Here is a 19,134-nt window from a genome sequence, read left to right as displayed (position 1 = left end):
TGGGTCCATATGTTTGGATTAATTTTAAGTACATATACCTTACTTTTCAACCTCAGTGATCCAGATGGAAAGGACCACAGCTTTCAATTGCTATCTCACAGAAACAGGAACAGAATACAAGATGTTGCATATCTGCTTTGATCACATTGCAAAATGCTGAAGCCTCTTACCTTTTACTGATGATTACCCAAACTGCTTCTTTGTACTAAAGAACTTTTAGCCTGTCAAAAAAAGAAATAAATTACAGTTGAGAGGTAAGAAAGACTTCAGTCCTGCCAGTCATGGTTCCTGGGATACCTGCTAGCTACTGTGAACCATGGAGTTTCTTTTATGCTCCTGGAAACGTGGAGGATATTTTCATTCTGTTTTTAAAGGAGAATCACGGTGGTACATACAGCAGTTTAAAATTCTACAAGCATGCACTAACTACACAACTTTTCCGTATCTATAATATACGTAATTAAAAGTTTTAGCAAGTAATTAATTTGATAAAAAAGTGCTAGAGATCTTACACCATTCTCAGATTGTTCACGGCTCTGTTCTTTCTTTATAGCATTAAAAGTAGAGTTAAATTTCAAAATTTTACCATTGAAACTGATTGATTAGGACATGTGAAAAAAGTATTTAGAACTGCTGGGAAGGAGTCTGATGTATGATCATGCATCATTTTAAATATACATATATATATATGTATAAATATTACATATAAATATATATTTTGTACAGATATGTACTATTTTTATTCAGTTCTATTCTAACATGTATCACCTGAGTTTTAAGTTTGACACGCTGGACACGGTAAAGCTTTCTGCTGCATTGCTGCCTCCTATGGCCTGATACATGTGGGTTCACCAGTGTTAATCTCATCTGCCACCGCAGAGAATGGATAAATGTTCTTCTCTCTGTCAGAGAATTCTCTTTCATTTTGCTTCTTTCTCACATGATACATGAGATACCTGGACTGCTCCCCTATGGAATATTTAAGCATTATATTATTAAAAATTGACTTAGAGATTTAAATTACATTGATTCTTTTCCTCTAATTTTTTAGAGCAGACACTGAATCAAGTGGTGCATTGACAAAGATTTCATTCACAAGAAAATAAGCTTGTTAAAAAATATATTTGTTTCAAAACTGGAAAACAATATTAAGTACAATAGAGTAAAATTATGTGATGAACAATCTGTAATAGAGGAAACTTAATTTTCAGAGTTTGTACCTTAAATGTTTCAGGTGAAACACAATTTCTAGTTCAGCCCCTTGGAGTTTTAGATTATACTTTCCATCCCTTGGCAAAATGACATTCACAACAATTACAGTGATAGTGTAGTTTTGTTTTAAAATTAAACTGACCTGACTAGCTCCTACAGTGTTATTAATTTATAGTACTTTATATATTTTATAGTAGCAAACTTAAATAGAGTAGAAGGCATATGAATAGTTGAGATTTTCGTTTGCCACTAATATACAGCATTGTTAAGAAAAGTGGTTCTCCCAAGGTTCTAAAGTGCTGGATGATAATTGATCAAAACTAAGTGCTTTTATATAGGAGCAGAGAAGAACAACCTCACATGTGACCAGTACTTCGGTGCACACAGCAGAGTAATTTCAGAGTGAAATTAAGAAACTGTTAGCTACACTTAGGAAACAGCAGTGGAGTTCACAATAACTAACATCTAAATAGTGATTCTCCTTTATTAAATTAATTGATTGTTTATATCTGATGCGTATGCAAACTTTCTTGCAATCTTTCAGACCCCTGTGGTTTAATATAAATTCACAAATATAAAAAGCATTTCATAGAAAATTGGAAAGCAGATGAGACACTTCAGGACTCAAGATAATTTTCTGTGTGTAAATTTTAAAGTGACTTCAACATAATTACCCTCTGCCGCTCCAAGAGAGGGTAAAAGAGAGAAAAATGTGGTTTTACTATATTGCAATTGTTTTTCTAAGTGGTTTGGAAATTTGTAAGTAATCATCATTGACTTGGAAAATGTTATCCCACAAAAATATTATCATTGATATAATAGTGGGTTAGAAATATAACTCAAAAACAGAAATATAACTCAAATATATTACGTACATCCGAGATAACAAATTAGTTGTCAAGAACCTTCATTGACACAATGTAATACACAAACTGCAGGGTGAAGATCTTCCTGATCTTTCCAAATAATGAGGAGCATTTCAGGAAATGTTTATATTTCCTAAAACCCACATATAAGGCTTATTCTCGGACAAGTAGACTAATGTCCTGTTTCTGCCCTTTACATCTGTGTTTGTTCTGACTCTAAAAATGTGACATCCCAAAACGTGAGGATGGTAGCATGAACATTTAAAATTTATTACAAAGATTAAGAGAATATTAATGACCTAGAAAAAAGAAAAATCTATGTTTAATGATAATAAAATGGAATAGAGAAATCTTTGGTTTGTGATGGATTTTTAAAGATTTTCTTTATGAGTATTGTTATTCAAAACCTCCCTTTTACTCCTTCCTTATCCTTCCCAACTCCTTATCAAATTTAGGTTCTCTTATTGTATTGCCTCTCTGTATATATGCTTAGGACTGGCCACATGTGTATTAGATAGCCTGTCAAGGGCTCATTTGTGGAGACGATTCATTCTTTATCTCAGGAACCATTAATTTTATGTCGCTCTTCATCTAGGGGTGGAGTCTTCTGAGATTTATTCCATCCACGCTGTCATATTAATTGCTACTGTAACTTTTCAGATTTTTTTAGGCAACCATGTTATTGAGGTTGCATGGGTGCATCTCCCTGTCATGCATGATAGATATTATGGTTTCACCCCCACCCCCGCCCAAGAAAAAATATACCAAATACAATTTATGTTGCCCTTATAGTCACTAGAGCATAGTCAAACTGCCCATGACCAGCCCCTTAAAGATTATTGAGTCCTTCCCACCTGCCTCATCCCCCAACCAGAAGTCGTCAACCATGAAGAGCTACAGTTCAGCATCTCTATGATAGTTTTTAAGTACTCTCGATAATAACTTTGTATCTTGACTGGTTTTTTTTTTTTTTTTTTTTTTTTTTTTTGGTGGGTGGTGGAGATGTTGTTGCAGAACCTTTAACGTCTCTCGTTCTCAGTTATCAATTGGAGTCGTGAATACCACTGCAACAGTAGTGCCCTTGCCTGTAACAGCCAGTGGCGCCGTGGACCACGAGCTTCCACATGGGTTTTCTGCACGGACCACAGACATACACACAGCCTCAAGCTTCACCACTGAAGATGGACCTCAGTATGGTGCTGTGACCAGCACAGACCACCGACCTCATCATGGCCGCATTTGCATTTATAAGGAAGATTGAAAACCGATAAAAAAAAATTCATCCTGGATAGTAATTATCTGTAAGCGTTCATTATAAATAGTATTAGTTGCTTACCTTATAGCATGTAAAGGATGTGGGCTTTAAAAATGGCCATTTTGTCTGCACAAAGTCATATGTAAATGTGTGTGTTTGTGTATGTATGTGTCACTGCTTTCCCCGTGAGTGTATTCAAGCAGTTGACTTACAAATTACCTTCAGTGAGGTTGCATATTTAAACTAGAAATGCATCTATGCAACAAATGGTAATGGATGTTGTTTGGTAGCAACTTTTGTTTGGACCACCCATTTAAGCAGGCTAGCCTATAAGAATTATCAGTAAAAAAGAAAAAGCAACTCTGATTGCACAAAAATACACTAACATTGTACTTTTGCTTTATTTGTTACTATTATTGGCCAAAGTAAATCACATGAGCAACTGGAGAGGGGTAAAAGACAGGATTTGTGATTCACTAAGGATCTTCTGTTGTATTATCCAACACATGGAACTCCCCACGGTGACCAAATGACAATCTGACATGCTACAATGGCTGATGTGAATTGTGTCCCTAATTCAATTATGGTTGAAGCACTAGGCTCTTTTAAGAAAAAAAAAATTAGAAAATAAGTGAAAACCATCTTCCATTCCTTTGTTCTCCATTGGGAACAGCTTTGGATACTTAACTGTAACTATTATTAGTCCAGTTATGTTTGCTTAATTTAAATGCTTTTATTTTATTGAGAATTTCATGCATGAGCACTGTGTTTATGCAATACCCATCACTTCCTGTTTAAAAGGTACTTAGTATGTGTAACTTACATATCACACGTTCTCTTCAACAAGCAGATGTCATCAACAGCCTAGCACCTGTAACTCCCATCTTGTCTGTGTTTCTTTCTTATGTCATCAGGGCTTTTATTCCTCCCAACTGAGCTTTATTACTTTTCTCACAGAAGAAATTAAATAACTTTTCATATGTCACCTCTTTGCTGGGAAACTGTCCTTTAGACATAGGCAGCACCTCTACTTTTAGAACTTGTCATAGGCTGCAAAGCAATCTTTATCACCTGCTTAATGCTTACCTTGAAGAATAAACGTTTTCTGTGCACCCTCTCCTCAAGCAGCTTGAAAGTAAGCGGCAGAACTCTTTGGATCCTATGGGATCCACTGTACCTCTTTTAGGTGCCCATTAATTATTTTGATATTGTGTAGATTAATAATCTAGACAAATCATGAAAGTCAATATAAAGTTATGAGTCTTTGAGCCCTTAGGCCTATAAGAACTAATGCATGTTCCTCATTGAACATTATAAAGCGTTCTTATTTTGACTTAACACTGGAACTACCATATCCAAAATTATTTCTACATAAAAATAAATATTGAGTTCCCAAACTTTCTTTACAAATGAACTTTTATTAATCAATCTGTTTGTAAGTTGGTGCAGTCCTAACTGTGCAAAAATTCATGATAATTGCATATCACAGTTGGATTCTTAAATGCACCATTTTATGATTGAATAATCTAGATTACTGGGAATTGATTGGTCTCATACTATTTACCTTGGAGAGAGTAATAATGCATTTCTAAACACAATATAAAAGTGGGAAAGAATTTTGAACATAGGTTTCTTAGGGAAAAATTGAATAGAATTAACTTATTTAAGAGTGTCTTGATTCTGCATGTAAAAGGTCATGATTTGCATATAGCCATACTGATATGAAAAATATTTTATAAAACTTAATTTATCCTTACTCTTGAGGCCAAAATCTGTCTAGAGAAGATAATTTAGTTCACGGCATTGTGGTGTGTGCAGCCTAATGAAGTGATTTCTCATCCAAATTCACTTATTCTTAGTAATCATTAATAAAATGAAGTCTCTTTAGAATAAATATTCAGTTTTGTAGAAATTATCTCTCCTTTATTGTCCTTTATCATTGGTAGACTCCAGGGTCAAAAAGCAGCATTTCTGAAGTCATGGCCACTCAGATACTCTCTTGGATGATTACATTGTGGCCATCCCCACCTGTAACTATCCTGAAGCTACAGAAGGCCTTGGTAATTTATGATCTTTCTCTTTTCTCCTAAACTAAAGGTTCTTATAACTTCTTCTTCCAATCCTTAAGACTAAAGCACTCACCTTCTTATGATTCCTTCTGTCCTGTAGAGGATGGTCAGCCTTTTGTAGATATTGGTCTGCCACAGCATAGAATACAATGTATGCCTTCCAGGTGGCATAGGAGGGATTCTGCACTACAGATCCCAGGACAAGGATAGACAGCTTGTTCCATGGTGCTTCAAAGAGCTCAGAATCATCAAGAGATTTATGTATTCTGCTCTTCTTTTCCTGATTTTCATTTTATCTGTGATTTAAGCCACACTATCTGTATCTACTTCGCATATGCATACATTTCAGGTACAATGCCAGAAAGGGATGCTTAGTTGCATCTAATTGTTTACTCCTTTGTATTTCCCTTTTGAGAAGTCTTCCTGTGTTCCTACATACTTTAGAAGGATTTCTTTCCTTCCTTCCTTCGTTTCTTTTCTTTTTTTTTTTTTTTTTGAGAAATCCTTCTGATGTTTACCCTTTTTTCTTCACCATCATCTGTGGTTCTTAAGAGCAGGAAAAAAGGAGATAATATAAATATTTGCTGTGAAAAATCCTTTTCTACACTGTGAGGATTTGTTAGTGTGATTGATTTAATAAAGAAACTGACTGACCAATAATGGAAAAGGATAAAGAAGAACCAGATTAAGAGAATATTTGGAGGAACCAGGGTGAAGTCTACAGAGTCTCAAGAAGATGCAGGGAGAAGCAAGATGAGCATGCCATACTGAATACTGAGAGAAGGTACCAAGCCACATGGCAGAGCTTAGATAATAAATGTGCGGTAAATTAAATGTAAGAGTTAGCTAGTAAAAAGTAGAACTGTTGACCAAGAATTTATAACTAATATAGCTTCAGTGTGTTTAGTTGGGAGTTCTTGGCAGGTCAGAGACTTTCACCAACAAAAGTCATCCCCTCTTTATCTAACTGATAGCCATTTCCTGTACTAAATATATACTACAATGATAGAGATTAAGCATAGGACAACAGCTTGGATCAATAAAAACATGAAAATAAGAGCTTGGTAGGTCCAAATGAGACAGTATTTACAGGGAAAATTTTACAACGAAAGAAATAAGCAGAAATAAATCTGTGCAGAATCTTGAGTTTTTGGCCCCTTGTATATTTATTAAATACTAGGATAAACATGCATGATACAAAACTTCATGTTTTATAGACAAAATAGTGAGGAGTTAGCAGTTTCTCAATTCTCAGAGGTCACAGAAAACAGGGTGTTCTTTGACAACTGAATTTTCAGAAGGCTCAGAAGGGGAATCTTCTAGATTTTTGTTTTAATGGGCTTAGTTTGTTATTTGTTGTATATACACTTTTCTTCTATTAAAAAATTTTATTGTGATTTTAAAAAAAAGAAAAGTGCAAGGTTTTCTTTCTGTTTATTTGTTCTGTTTTGCCCTAATGCAGAAAAAGTGTACTAGTGGGAATGAAAAAAAAGTCAATAAATATACAAAAAATTCTATTATATAAATTTAAAAAAAAAGAGACCCAATATAAGAATTTCAACCAGAATTACAATTATACATTTAGTTAAGGAAAAACAAGAAGCTTATAAAGGCTACTTTTAAAAGAGCTAAAAGCTGTTTATGCATAAGAGAGATAAGTGTCTGAAGTAGAAATTGATTCATCAAATTTGCTCAGATTACATCAATACAGATGCCACAGATGATGAAAACTGAGTACTTGATGACACTGCAACAATATTCAATATCATTAAAATACAAAGGCAGAAACAAGACACTGGATTCGTGACCGTAACCCCAGCAACCTGTGGGATAATAAACCAATATAAGCAGAGCTACAACTGAAGAAGGCTGGAACCATCGGTAACTTTATTTCAAACAACAATATCCACTACTTTATTACTTAGGTATGAATTGTAAATCCATCCTGGAAGAATTTAGGGATCTCACTCACTACAGTGCTTTCTTCCTAAGCATGAGTGAATACCTAATATTAATCAAAAACAAACAACATGAAGAAGCATGACTGAAGCACCTTAGTCAAAAATCTCTGGGAATGGTATAATATGATACTAAACTCAGTTCTTGGAAGATCTTGAATTTGAGAATAGCCTGGAGTACATAGCAAGTTTCAGACCAGCCTGAGATCCACTGTGAAGCTGTATCTCAAAAACAAGAAGTAAATGAAAGGAAAAGAAAAACTGCAAAAGTGTTCAAAGCATCCAAGAACCTTTGTAAGGCTGTGAAAGATAAATTTATACACTGGGAGTGCAAAATGTCACGCAGTGCTTTAACTATGAAGACCTCTCAAAAGCAATTTAAGACAAACATACCCAATGTTAATTCATTGTGAGAATAATTATTCTGTGCAGAGCATTGGGTAAAATGTCTAGAGAATAGAAACATTACCATAAATGGGATACAAAGGAGTGAAAGAAAGCAGCAATCACACCAAAGACTGAACACTACCATGCAGATAACATCCACCCTAATTTCACATCTTTCTCTTAATAAGCAAAATTTTAGAGTCTTTAGAATATTTTTGCCTGTTGTTATAATATAGTCCTTTAGTTTTAGATACTCGCTCATCCCCTCCCCCAAAAAATGATTATGAAAGAACTGAATTAACTGAAAATGATAAATATGTTCTAGAAAGTTCATTTCAATGGATTGCAAAAAATACGTTGCAGAAATTCAGATTGAAAAGAACAAATATATAAATAAGAACTGAGCATTCTCTCAGCATTAGAGTACCTGTTTTACACAAGTAAGTTTTGGACTGCCCTATGACTTCAAAACACAAAAACAAAAACATCTCTAGTTAGAAAGTGAAATAATACTGTGCTATTATAAATACAACATGCAAGCACATCTATGTGAGATTATAACAGAAGGAAAACACATGATAATTATAAAGTAGACAAAAGAAATTGATATAAACTCTTTTAGCCATTTTAAAATAAGTATATGAGGTTATCTAAAGTAATAAGTTAAAGATTCATATTGGAATAGAATACTATAAAAGTTAAAAAAAGAAAATCATAAATCAAAACTACTATGGTATGCTGTCATCACATTTTATTTAAAGTGAGAAATATAATAATAGACATGTTTATAACAAAAAGTACATATGTACCAATATTCTTTCTAAATAAAACTTTAAAAATATAGAATAAAGGAAGCAGCAAAAATTAGAAAATAATCCTAGTGAAGAGGAAATCTTCTGGAACTGAGTTCTGGCGAGATGGTTCTGCAGCTAAGAACAAGTACTTACACTTCTGTAAGAGCATTTGTTTAATGTCCTGTTTTCAATGGGGCAACTTTGAGGAGAAATAGACCAGGCCAATGGATAAGATAACGTGATAAAAATGCATCATCTTGTTCATGTTATATTGCTTTATACACATCACTGTTTTAATGTTTCATCCTGAATAAATCATGCTATATTTTTAAGTAAAAAAAGACTAGATGAGTGTGATTGGTAAGATTTTTGAGTGATTAGAACACACTTATATTACACTTACAGAGCACTTGACTTCATTTCCCATCACCCACAAGATGCTGACATTCAGTTGTCCATAACAGCAGCTCCAGGAGTTAGCACTCGGTTAGGATCTCTGTGGGCACCAGGCATGCACATGTTAAACAAAAACACATGCACCCATTCACATTTAAAAATTATAAGAAAAATATATATTTTTAGAAATTATAATGCGAAGATTATAACACAAACTTTTAAAAATGCAGTCGTAAAGAAGTCATCATCAATATGTTGAAACAGGTGAAATTTTTAGATTTTGAATAGTAAAAAGTTTCAATATATAACATGGAAAGAAACAAGGATTCGTATCATGCAAAATACAGCAATATCTACCACTTGTGTGTAAAATATGAAAATATATTGAAAATGAGCATTTAAAAGGAATGGACGTAGAGAGTATCCAGACTCACACTCCCTATTGAGACTACTCTTCACTGTAGCTTCCAGTAGCTGCACCAGCAGTCTGTCTGCTCATGGTCTTTCTGAAAAACTCATGCTAGTGTTTATGGGTAGCTTTTTTAATACACAGAATTACAGAATAATTCAAAAATAAACGTTAGGCCTTATGCCTTTTATGGTATCAAAATGCCAGCCACTTTCAAATGAGAAAGAAAAACATAATTATTTATTTCTAACTTATTGTTGTAACCAATAGTAACCACATCATCAGGGTCCATTAAGCAATAGCTGGCTTCCAACTAATTCCGAGAAAATAATCTAAAGATTCTGTGATGCTTTGTTTGGTTATATTGCATATTGGCTTCTTCAAATAACTAGAAGATGCATGCTAAAAATGTAAGATAATGGTAAATAAAGCAATTTGTTTCACAGTTCACTTAGATGGTGGAAGCTCATCTCAGAATACATTTTAAAACTCATCAAAAATAAGCATATAAGAAGTTGGTAATTTCAATGTAGCATCTTTTCATTTTAATATGTTCTTATTAAATTCATAAAAGTTAATGAACTAGAGATTATGTCATTTTGAACTCTGTCCCAGTTGTCTGTTATTAATGGCATTGCTGTTATGATGCCAATGCTAAATATTTCATTTCCAAATGCCTTCCTTCAGTCAGTCATGATTCTTCTTTTCAAATTTCCCACTCCAACAGTTTCAACATCAGGTTATGATGATTGCTTGATTTAATGCTCTATGTTTTCAGGACTTTCAAAGCATTCATATTCATAGTCCATGTTCTATATATAAAGTCTACAATTTCTAAAATCTATGTTTAAGAAGTGAGGCTCATTTTGTTTTTACAGATTAGAAAACCATTCCTGACCGCATCTTTAAAACTCAACTGGTCCATACAATTATCAAATGGGAAACCATTCTTCTCTTGAAAATTAAGCACAAATCTCCTTAAACTAAGTACTCCACCCCAAGGCATCTTTCTCATACAGAAATAATATTAAATTTTTTCTTTCATATAAAATAGAAAAATGATTTTATCTTTTAAATTCCAGGACCCTACTTTTTTCTTCTTAGACATGAAAAAGAAACCCACATGACTTCCTCTGAGAAAATATATTTTGGAAAGAATAATGCAAAGCGATTAAAGAAACTTGTAATACCACTTAGAAATTACTGATTTTAAGCAGTTAAAGCTTTACATCTAAAAATGTGAGAGAGAAAGAGAGAGAGAAAACAGAGAAAGAGACAAAGACAAAGAGACACACAGAGAGAGAAACAGTCAGACAAAGACCCAGAGGCACCAAGTTGACCTCAGAAAATAACTACAGTTACCCTGCCTTAACTATTGTGTCTTTTGTTATCATAGACCTTGACTCTTTCTTAGGACACAAGGTTTGAATTAATGATGAAAATTTTTTGAAGTAATGCATGACAATTTAGTAGCTAATCTATTTAGGTACTACTTACCAATGGTTTGAAAAGGTGAATCAATTTAATCAGCTTTGGAATGCCAGATTTTTTTTGATAATACATATTTGTTGGAATAATATTTAAGAAATATTGAGATGAAATCGAGAGGTCGAAGAAAAAGCACATTATTTGAAATTAATTTGAGTTGAGGTATGTACATCATCACTTTTATTTTCATCTAAGAAGTTATAGGTATTTAATTAAGACTGCAGAATTTTGTTGAATTTCATGGTAATAACTATTATTATGGCCTTCATTCATCTTTGTATATTTATATATGCTAAAGTAAAATTTGACGTGAATAAAATATAACAAACAGTACACACTTTCAAATTTTAACATAGTTGGAAGACCTCATTTCAATGCCCACATGTATTTTATTCTGTTCTGAGAGCACAAAGACTAATTATGGAGGCAATTCCTTGACTCTAGATTTTGAGTTCATGTCCTCTTCGCAGGATTAATTTTGTCCTTCTGGGCAGAGGCATTACAATATCATCTTTTATTACAGAATCATACAACAGCATATGATATATAATTCATCAAATAATGAATTAGGAACCATTTTTGTAGTGTAATCTTCACTCTGCATATAGAGTTTTTGTGTTAGTGTGCAGTATATTTTAGAGATAAATTTGATTATTGTTCTTCTAACAAGATGTTCCAAATAAGTTGAATTATGTAGAGCTGTACTTATGCCTTAAGTGGCACTGTCTTGTGTAATGTAAATAGAGATAGAGTAACCATTGTACTGTACAATAATATGCATGTAAAAAGGGATAACATTGGATTATTTGATACCCAAACGCTTAATGTATTGTTTTTCTGGGAAATCCCTGATGCAGTAAAAAACATTTTCCATGTTTTATCTATAGTAGTTATTATCTATGTCAAGCTCACAAATTTTAAACTGAAAATAAGGTCATGCATTTTTAGTCCCTATGTGGTCCAGAATTCTTCATCCCTTGACCTTTGAAGAAAGCATTTTTAGATGGGAGAATGAATTAAAAGTATCAATGCATGCTCTAAATATAATGCATAAAGAACTCATTATACTAAAAAGGTAGTGGGTTGAAATATAAATCTGTTTTAAAAGACTGAATACAAATTTATGTCTAATAGATACATGATGCGTACTTAATGGAAGGTAGTAGTGGTGAAGAGGAACATGTAAAACGCAAAGAGCATGTCCTTCTTCATATCTCTGTAGGCTTGTTAGTCATCTCACAAAGCAGTATCCTGTTCTAGGCAAGCATTTCTAACATTCCTAGCAAAGTAATGAATAATAATAATTCTAGAATATTGATTACTATTTCATTTACATTTAGCACTAATTATTTCTCCTTTACTATTCAAAATTTTGTAGTTTTTTTAATGCTTGATCAAGTTAGGTATGTATTTGCCAATGCCTTTCTGTCTCAAGAAGAATTATTTTATGGTTGTCTTTTAAATCATAAATAAGTTTTATCTAATATATATCTTACTCAATATTTTGATAAGAATAAACACAAATTTGGTAATACCTGGGTTGTGTTATTTATGTTTTATTTCATAAAATCTTCTGGAGAGTTTTCTAAACTGCTTTGAAATCTTTTATTTCTTCTCAAAATTATTTACAAGAACAACTTGCTTGCTTTATCTAGACAATTATAATAACTTATAATGGACAATTCCTTCAAAATTTTAGCTATGAATTATCACTGTTTACAGTTCTATATTAGATTTTACAAGTACCTTAGCTGCTAAGAAAATATCTGCATACCATGCATAGTCTGCTTAAAATAGCTTTTGGATGCTTCTTTGTAGCATCTGTAAACCAAACACTCAGATTTACCACTTAACTCTCATACTGTCTGTATTAAAGTACATCATTTAAAGCCAAATGAAACAATTTTTTACGTCTTCATACATAGGTTTTCTTTATTTAAAAAGTCACCACAAACAACCTCACAGTGCAATGTTTTACTCTGTTGACTTTTTGTTATTTGTTCTTTGGGGGTGCCTGCCATGCAGCTCCCAAATAAATCACACACAGGTGTTTGTTATTACTTATAAATTCCCCCACCTTAACTTAATATTTCTACCCGTATTTCCTTAACTTTAATTATCACGACTACTTTTTGCCTCTGGGTTTTTTTCTTTCCTTACTTCTGTATATTTTACTTTCACTCTCATTCCATGGTTTGGTTGGCTGGGTGTCTGGGTGGCTGCGAAACTGACCTCTGACTTCCCTCTCTCCTTGTTCTATCTTGTTCCTCCCTCTTCTTCATTTCTCTTTCTATTTATGTTTTCTGTCAGCCAGACTCACCTATCCTTGCTTGTTTCTCACTATTCAGCTCTTTATTAGGGCCCACAGCTGTTGGACAGGCAAAGAATCACAGCTTTGCAGAGTTAAATGAATGCAGTATAAACAAAAGTCATACACCTTAAAATTATCTTACCAGGATGTAACCAGGATGTTTTGGAGATTGAATTTTTCATCCGAAGACTTGACTAATGAGTTCACCCCTCTGATGGCTATTCTTAGTTCTCTACCTGACCATATTTGGAATGAACTACAATCTAGAAATGGAGGACATCCTTGTCATCTGGAACTTGAGGCCAGATGATACATGCCTTTAATCCAGATTTTGAAGCAGGAAACCTTTAATCTGGGCCACACCTTATATCGGCTGGAAGGTTATATAAGGACATGGAAGAGGGACAGTTTTGTTCCTTCTTTGCCTGCTTGCCCTAGTCTTGTCAGCACATCCATTTCTTCACTGGCATTATAACCTACTTTTTCAGGATTCCAGTGTAAGCAGAGACCTCCTGTGGGTTCCTGGCCACTCAGACCGGAAATAATCACACAGAAACTACATTAATTACAACACTTCTTGGACAATAGCTTAATATTCTTATGAACTAACTCTTACATTTTAAATTAACTCATTCCTATGATTTTATACTTTACCATGAGACTCATGGTTTACCAGTAAGTTTCCTGGGCATCTGTTTCCTTCAGGGGCTATATGACATCTCCCTTACACCTCCTTTCCTCCTCTGTCTTCTTGGAATTTCTGCCTTACTCTATTCTGCCTGCAAGAGCCAAAGCAGTCTTATTCATTAACCAATAAAAGCAACACATACACAGAAAGACTTCCCACACCAATCCAGAATGTATAGAATACCAGCTGAGACACCCAGCCTTTTCAAGCTGAGAAGCTACTAGATTCTTGGATTTTCCATTTGTAGCTAGCCATTGTTGCATTAGGTGGACTTTATCTTGTAAATAATTTCAATAAATTCCCTTTAATATATATATATATATATACATATATATGTGTGTATATATGTATATTATACATACATATGAATATGTGTGTGTGTGTGTATCTTCCAAAATGTTTGTGTCTGCCATTCTCTATGGGCATATAAGGTAAATAGTTCTTCTCTAGTCACAAATTAATTAAAATATATTGGAGTTAGAATATAGCCCTTTTCTTCTTTAAAGCCAAGCAAGCTTATCAAGGGAAAATCCTGTCAGAAGTGCCATCTAGTATGTTTGTTACAGAAGAAAAAACAAAATTAAGGGACTGTTCTATTGACACCAGTCTAATTCTATAAGACTTGTAGATATTCAATATATATATATATATATACATACATACATACATAGCTTCTGTCATATTAGTGATCATATATAAATATATATATGTATATATATGGTACTAATTTTAGAATTATGGTTCATCTCGCTTCCTGTACGTCATTTCTGGCTTGAAACTGAAGCAAATAACTAGGAAGCTTATATACCTGGGTTGTATTTCATAGATGGTGATCATTTATGTTGTAGTTTAGCAGCAGCTGTGAGAATGAGTCACAGAATATAAAAATCTTATGTGGAAGTTTATTAAGGAATGGGGAGCCATGATGGTCATCCAAAGAAAGGAAAGTAAGGAGAGAGAGTGAGTGGACTTGTGGAACTTACTTTACAAGGTTCCCTTCAGTATGCCACACAAAATGACTTAGCCAAGCAACGCATGATGTAGCCATACAGCACATGATACAGCAAAATATGGCCATAGGACACCTAGACTGACTAAGTATCTGCCTGAATGCCAGCAGATGCACCCTAATGGCTGACAGGGAACAGGCCATTGTAATGCCTGGATTCCAATATTCCTACCTTTGTTTATTATTAAAAGATGAGGAATTAAAGGGGATATGAGATGTGGTAAGGATGGGGTCTCAAGACTGCTTCCAATTGACATGGTGCTAGGCTTCCTTGACTCTCATTCCGCAGGGAAAGTTAAGTGTACTATCTGCCCATTCGTGCAGCACAAGGTGCAGGACAATTATTCCACAGCCCCACAATGCAGAACAATCCGACATGATAGGGAATCAAGTCAAAGCAGGAACTCAAGTTTATTACTGTGAGCATTCGCTTATAAAGGTTAAGCAGCACCCTGTGTGATGTAGGGTACCTGCAGCCAATGAGAGGCAGCCAAACCCTCCCCCTGGCTGGAGAGGCATCTACTTAGCTTTTGCTGTCTCATCCTCACTCAAACTCAAGCTAGGCTTTTCTCTGTCCTACAGGCCCTGAAGTCTAGACCCTGAGCTTGAGTCAGGCTTTTTTTCTGTCCTATAGGCCTCAAGGTACAGACCCTGAGATAATTTTGGCCCAACAACATGGGGCAATGGAGTCTTGGTGGGACCTGAGAGAAATGGACAGCCAGTAGAATAGCAGTTGTTTCACTGCTGTCTAGGCTCTATGGAACTCTCTGGTGTCTCTTGGATCTGGTGAGGTGTTGTCAGAGCAGAAGATATAGTTATATTTGGGAAAAAAATTTCTTAGGTCCTAGTAATTAGAAGAGTGCATCTGACTCACAGAAAATGAACCCAAGTCGATTTACTGGTACGTACAAGAATTCTTTTATGTTTGGTTATGAGCCTACCTTTAATGGCTGAACCTTTAATCTCAACACATGGGAGGCAGAAGAAGGCAGATCTCTGTGAGTTTGAGGCCAGCCTAGTTTACAGATCTAGTTCAAGGGCAGTTATGGATGCTACACAGAGAAACCTTGACTGAAATTTTTTTAATTAAAAAATTTTTAAAGTAACTATTTGATAGGATAAGTTTTACATACACATTAGCATCTCCACTGTTTGTTATCCATACTGAAATCCACATTGCAGAAAAGGTGGTGTACTCAGATTGTCGTAGTTTTCTACCAGGTTAATAGCTTATCGGGATTTTATCAATTAATGTTAAGACCATGAAGTTTTAGAGTCTTAATATAACAGTAACATATTGGGGGGGGGGGAAGAGAGAGAGAAAGAGAGGGAGAGAGAGAGAGAGATCTGGAACATGTAGTTTTTAAACATCTCAAATTACTTTCTCCTTATTTGTAGTTGGCTTTTCTATCTTTACATAGCAATCCTTACAACAACTGTTCCTTTCCCATCATCACAGCATCACCTTCAGGAGACACAGGTGGTTGATTGTTGAGGGCAGTCAATAGTAAAGAAGTGTATTGAAATCTGTTTTATGAGATATTTTTTCTGATTCCAAGAATGTGGATATCTTTGGGATGTTATTGCCTCTTATCAATCCAGCCCTTTTAATAGTCTTTGAACCTTCAGCTCTGTGGCTAATGATAACAATAACTAACTGGTTTGATTAGAAGTTTTGATTAATGTCATTGGGGATACATAGAGAGGAAATTGATGAATCAGGGTCTGTTTAGTAGAAACAGGAAAACACAAGATGGGCCAGGAAAGAAAGGGTGTGGAGTTACTAGAATTTTCTATGACACAGTCATGGGAGAAACATCTTTTCACTTATTTTATAATCTCCTTGTTAACAGCATGTCTCACATGTAAGTAGCTGCTTACTATAACAAACACTTAAACACAAGGAGTCAAAACAAAAAACAGCAAACAAACAAATAATATACAAGGAGTCAAACAGACTGTATAGGGTACATCAATCAAATTTATATATAATTTAAAAATATTATACAATACATCAATTATAAAATTAAAGAAATCTATATACATCTACGTGATCTTAACTAATTAGATATTTAAGAATAGGGCATGATATTCTAATGCACAAAACTTCTTGTGTCAGATTTTAATGTTTTCACTAGGTTTTACTTTATTTATTGTTGCTATTATACTAATACATATGATTTCAAGAGAGCTGTAAATTTATTCTTGATTGCATTTTGATAATTAAACTTTTGGGACAATTTAATCTCATTGCTTTCTAATCCAATGTTTTTGACATTAATAACAGACATATTGCTTTTCATTATGTTACTATTTATTGTTATTTCTACTCCAGACACTAGCCCCAAGACATTCAACCACTTTAGGTCATATAAAATATGAAAGATATAAAAACTAAAAAGATTTTTCAAGTAATTCTGGTATTTATTCTGATTTTTGCCAAATATTATTTAGAGTTAGGAGAGAATAAACCAGAGAGCATCAATAGTTAAAAACTAATGTTGTCAAAGCAGAGTTAATTATTTAATATCTTAGAAAAACAACCTTACTATATAGCTGTTTCTTTAGTATATTATACTATTTTAATTTTGCAATAGATATTTATTATTTAGGTAAAATAATAGTTTCCTTTTAAATTAGCATCATTTGATTTCAGACAACTGAAAATATCTTTATTTTCACAAATACTGTGAGATATAGAGATAACACTAGCTATCTCAAGTATCCCTAGAAAGATAATGTAGCACACACACACACACACAAAGAAATCATTGAAAAAGTGAAAGCTCAAAGGCATTGACAACTCAGGGTCATTATTCCTTTCTTAGTTTCTTACTGAACATAAGTATTTTTGTGGATTTTTGCTAACAATCTATATCCTGTTTTACGTAGCAGAGTATGACTTTTAAAAAATTGCATAAAGTTTTAAAATGAAGCATATAGCAAAATACGTAGAAAATTCCTAATATCCAAAGAAACTATGAACAGTGTAGCTTATTCATTAAAGTATCAGTGTTATGTTTTATAGACAATGTTAATCTTTTCTTGAAAATTTTACCATACATCATCAACTTCTTAGACAGTGCACATTAAAATGGTTGCTTATAAAATAATTTTAAATTCTATACTATGAATTTGTGTGGTTTTTGTAATATCCCCCCAATTGCCTAGTTAATGAAAATAATACTTTTCAACTTCTTTAAGTAGCCACATTTCCCAAACTATTTATTAAGAAAAATGACAATGGAAAATAATCAAAATCAGTAATGTAATTAATAGATATCAACTTAAAATGTTAATTAGGAAAAGACTCACTGGCATTAAGATAATTGTTTGAAGGAGGTATTCAAATGAATTTTATAAATATAGCAAAATGTGCAATGCAGGCAAAACAAAAATTTGTTAGCCACTCCTTGGGTGGCGAATTCCAATTACTATCTATAAGAACAAGACAAGCCAGGGCAGAAAAATTAGATAGAGAAAATGATATGGGGGTGACATAGATGAAATGATGTCATAAAGATATACATGGTAGATATAGGTAGGTAGGTAGGTAGATAGATAGATAGATAGATAGATAGATAGATAGATAGATAGATAGATAGGGACAATATTATTCACTCACATTGCTTATAGTTTTATTGTTTTATTTTTGTTTTCTATATATGTTTTATTTATTTATTTATTAAAAAATTCCACCTCCTCACACCCTCCCATTTCCCTCCCCCTCCCTCCATTCTCCCTCACTCCAGTCCTAAGAGAAGTCAGGGTGCCCTGCCCTCTGGGAAATCCAAGCCCCCCCCCCCACTCCATCCAGTTCTAGGACAGTGTGCATCCAAACAGACTAGGCTCCCAAAAAGCCAGTACATGCAGTAGAATCAAAACCCAGTGTCATTATCATTAGCTTCTCAGTCTGCCCTCATTGCCAGCCACATTCAGAGAGTCCAGTTTGATCACATGCTCGTTCAGTACCAATCCAGCTGGCCTTGGTGAGCTCCCATTAGATCAGTCACACCGTCCCCGTGGGTGGACGCACCCCTCATGGTCCTGACTTCCTTGTTCATGTTCTTCCTCCTTCTGCTCTTCATCTGGGCCTTGGGAGCTTAGTCCAGTGTTCCAATGTGGGTCTCTGTCTCTATCTCCATCTATCACCAGATGAAGGTTCCGTGGTGATATGCAAGATATTCATCAGTGTGGCTATGGGAGAAGGCCAGTTCAGGCACCCTCTCCTCTGTTGCCTAAGGACCTAGCTTGAGAAATCCCTTTGGACACCTGGGAACCCCTCTAGAGCC

This window comes from Chionomys nivalis, chromosome 22 (genome assembly GCF_950005125.1).
Source record: "Chionomys nivalis chromosome 22, mChiNiv1.1, whole genome shotgun sequence".
Taxonomy (NCBI): domain Eukaryota; kingdom Metazoa; phylum Chordata; class Mammalia; order Rodentia; family Cricetidae; genus Chionomys; species Chionomys nivalis.
The sequence above is the reverse complement of the archived record's forward strand: the minus strand, read 5'-3'. Positions refer to the sequence as shown.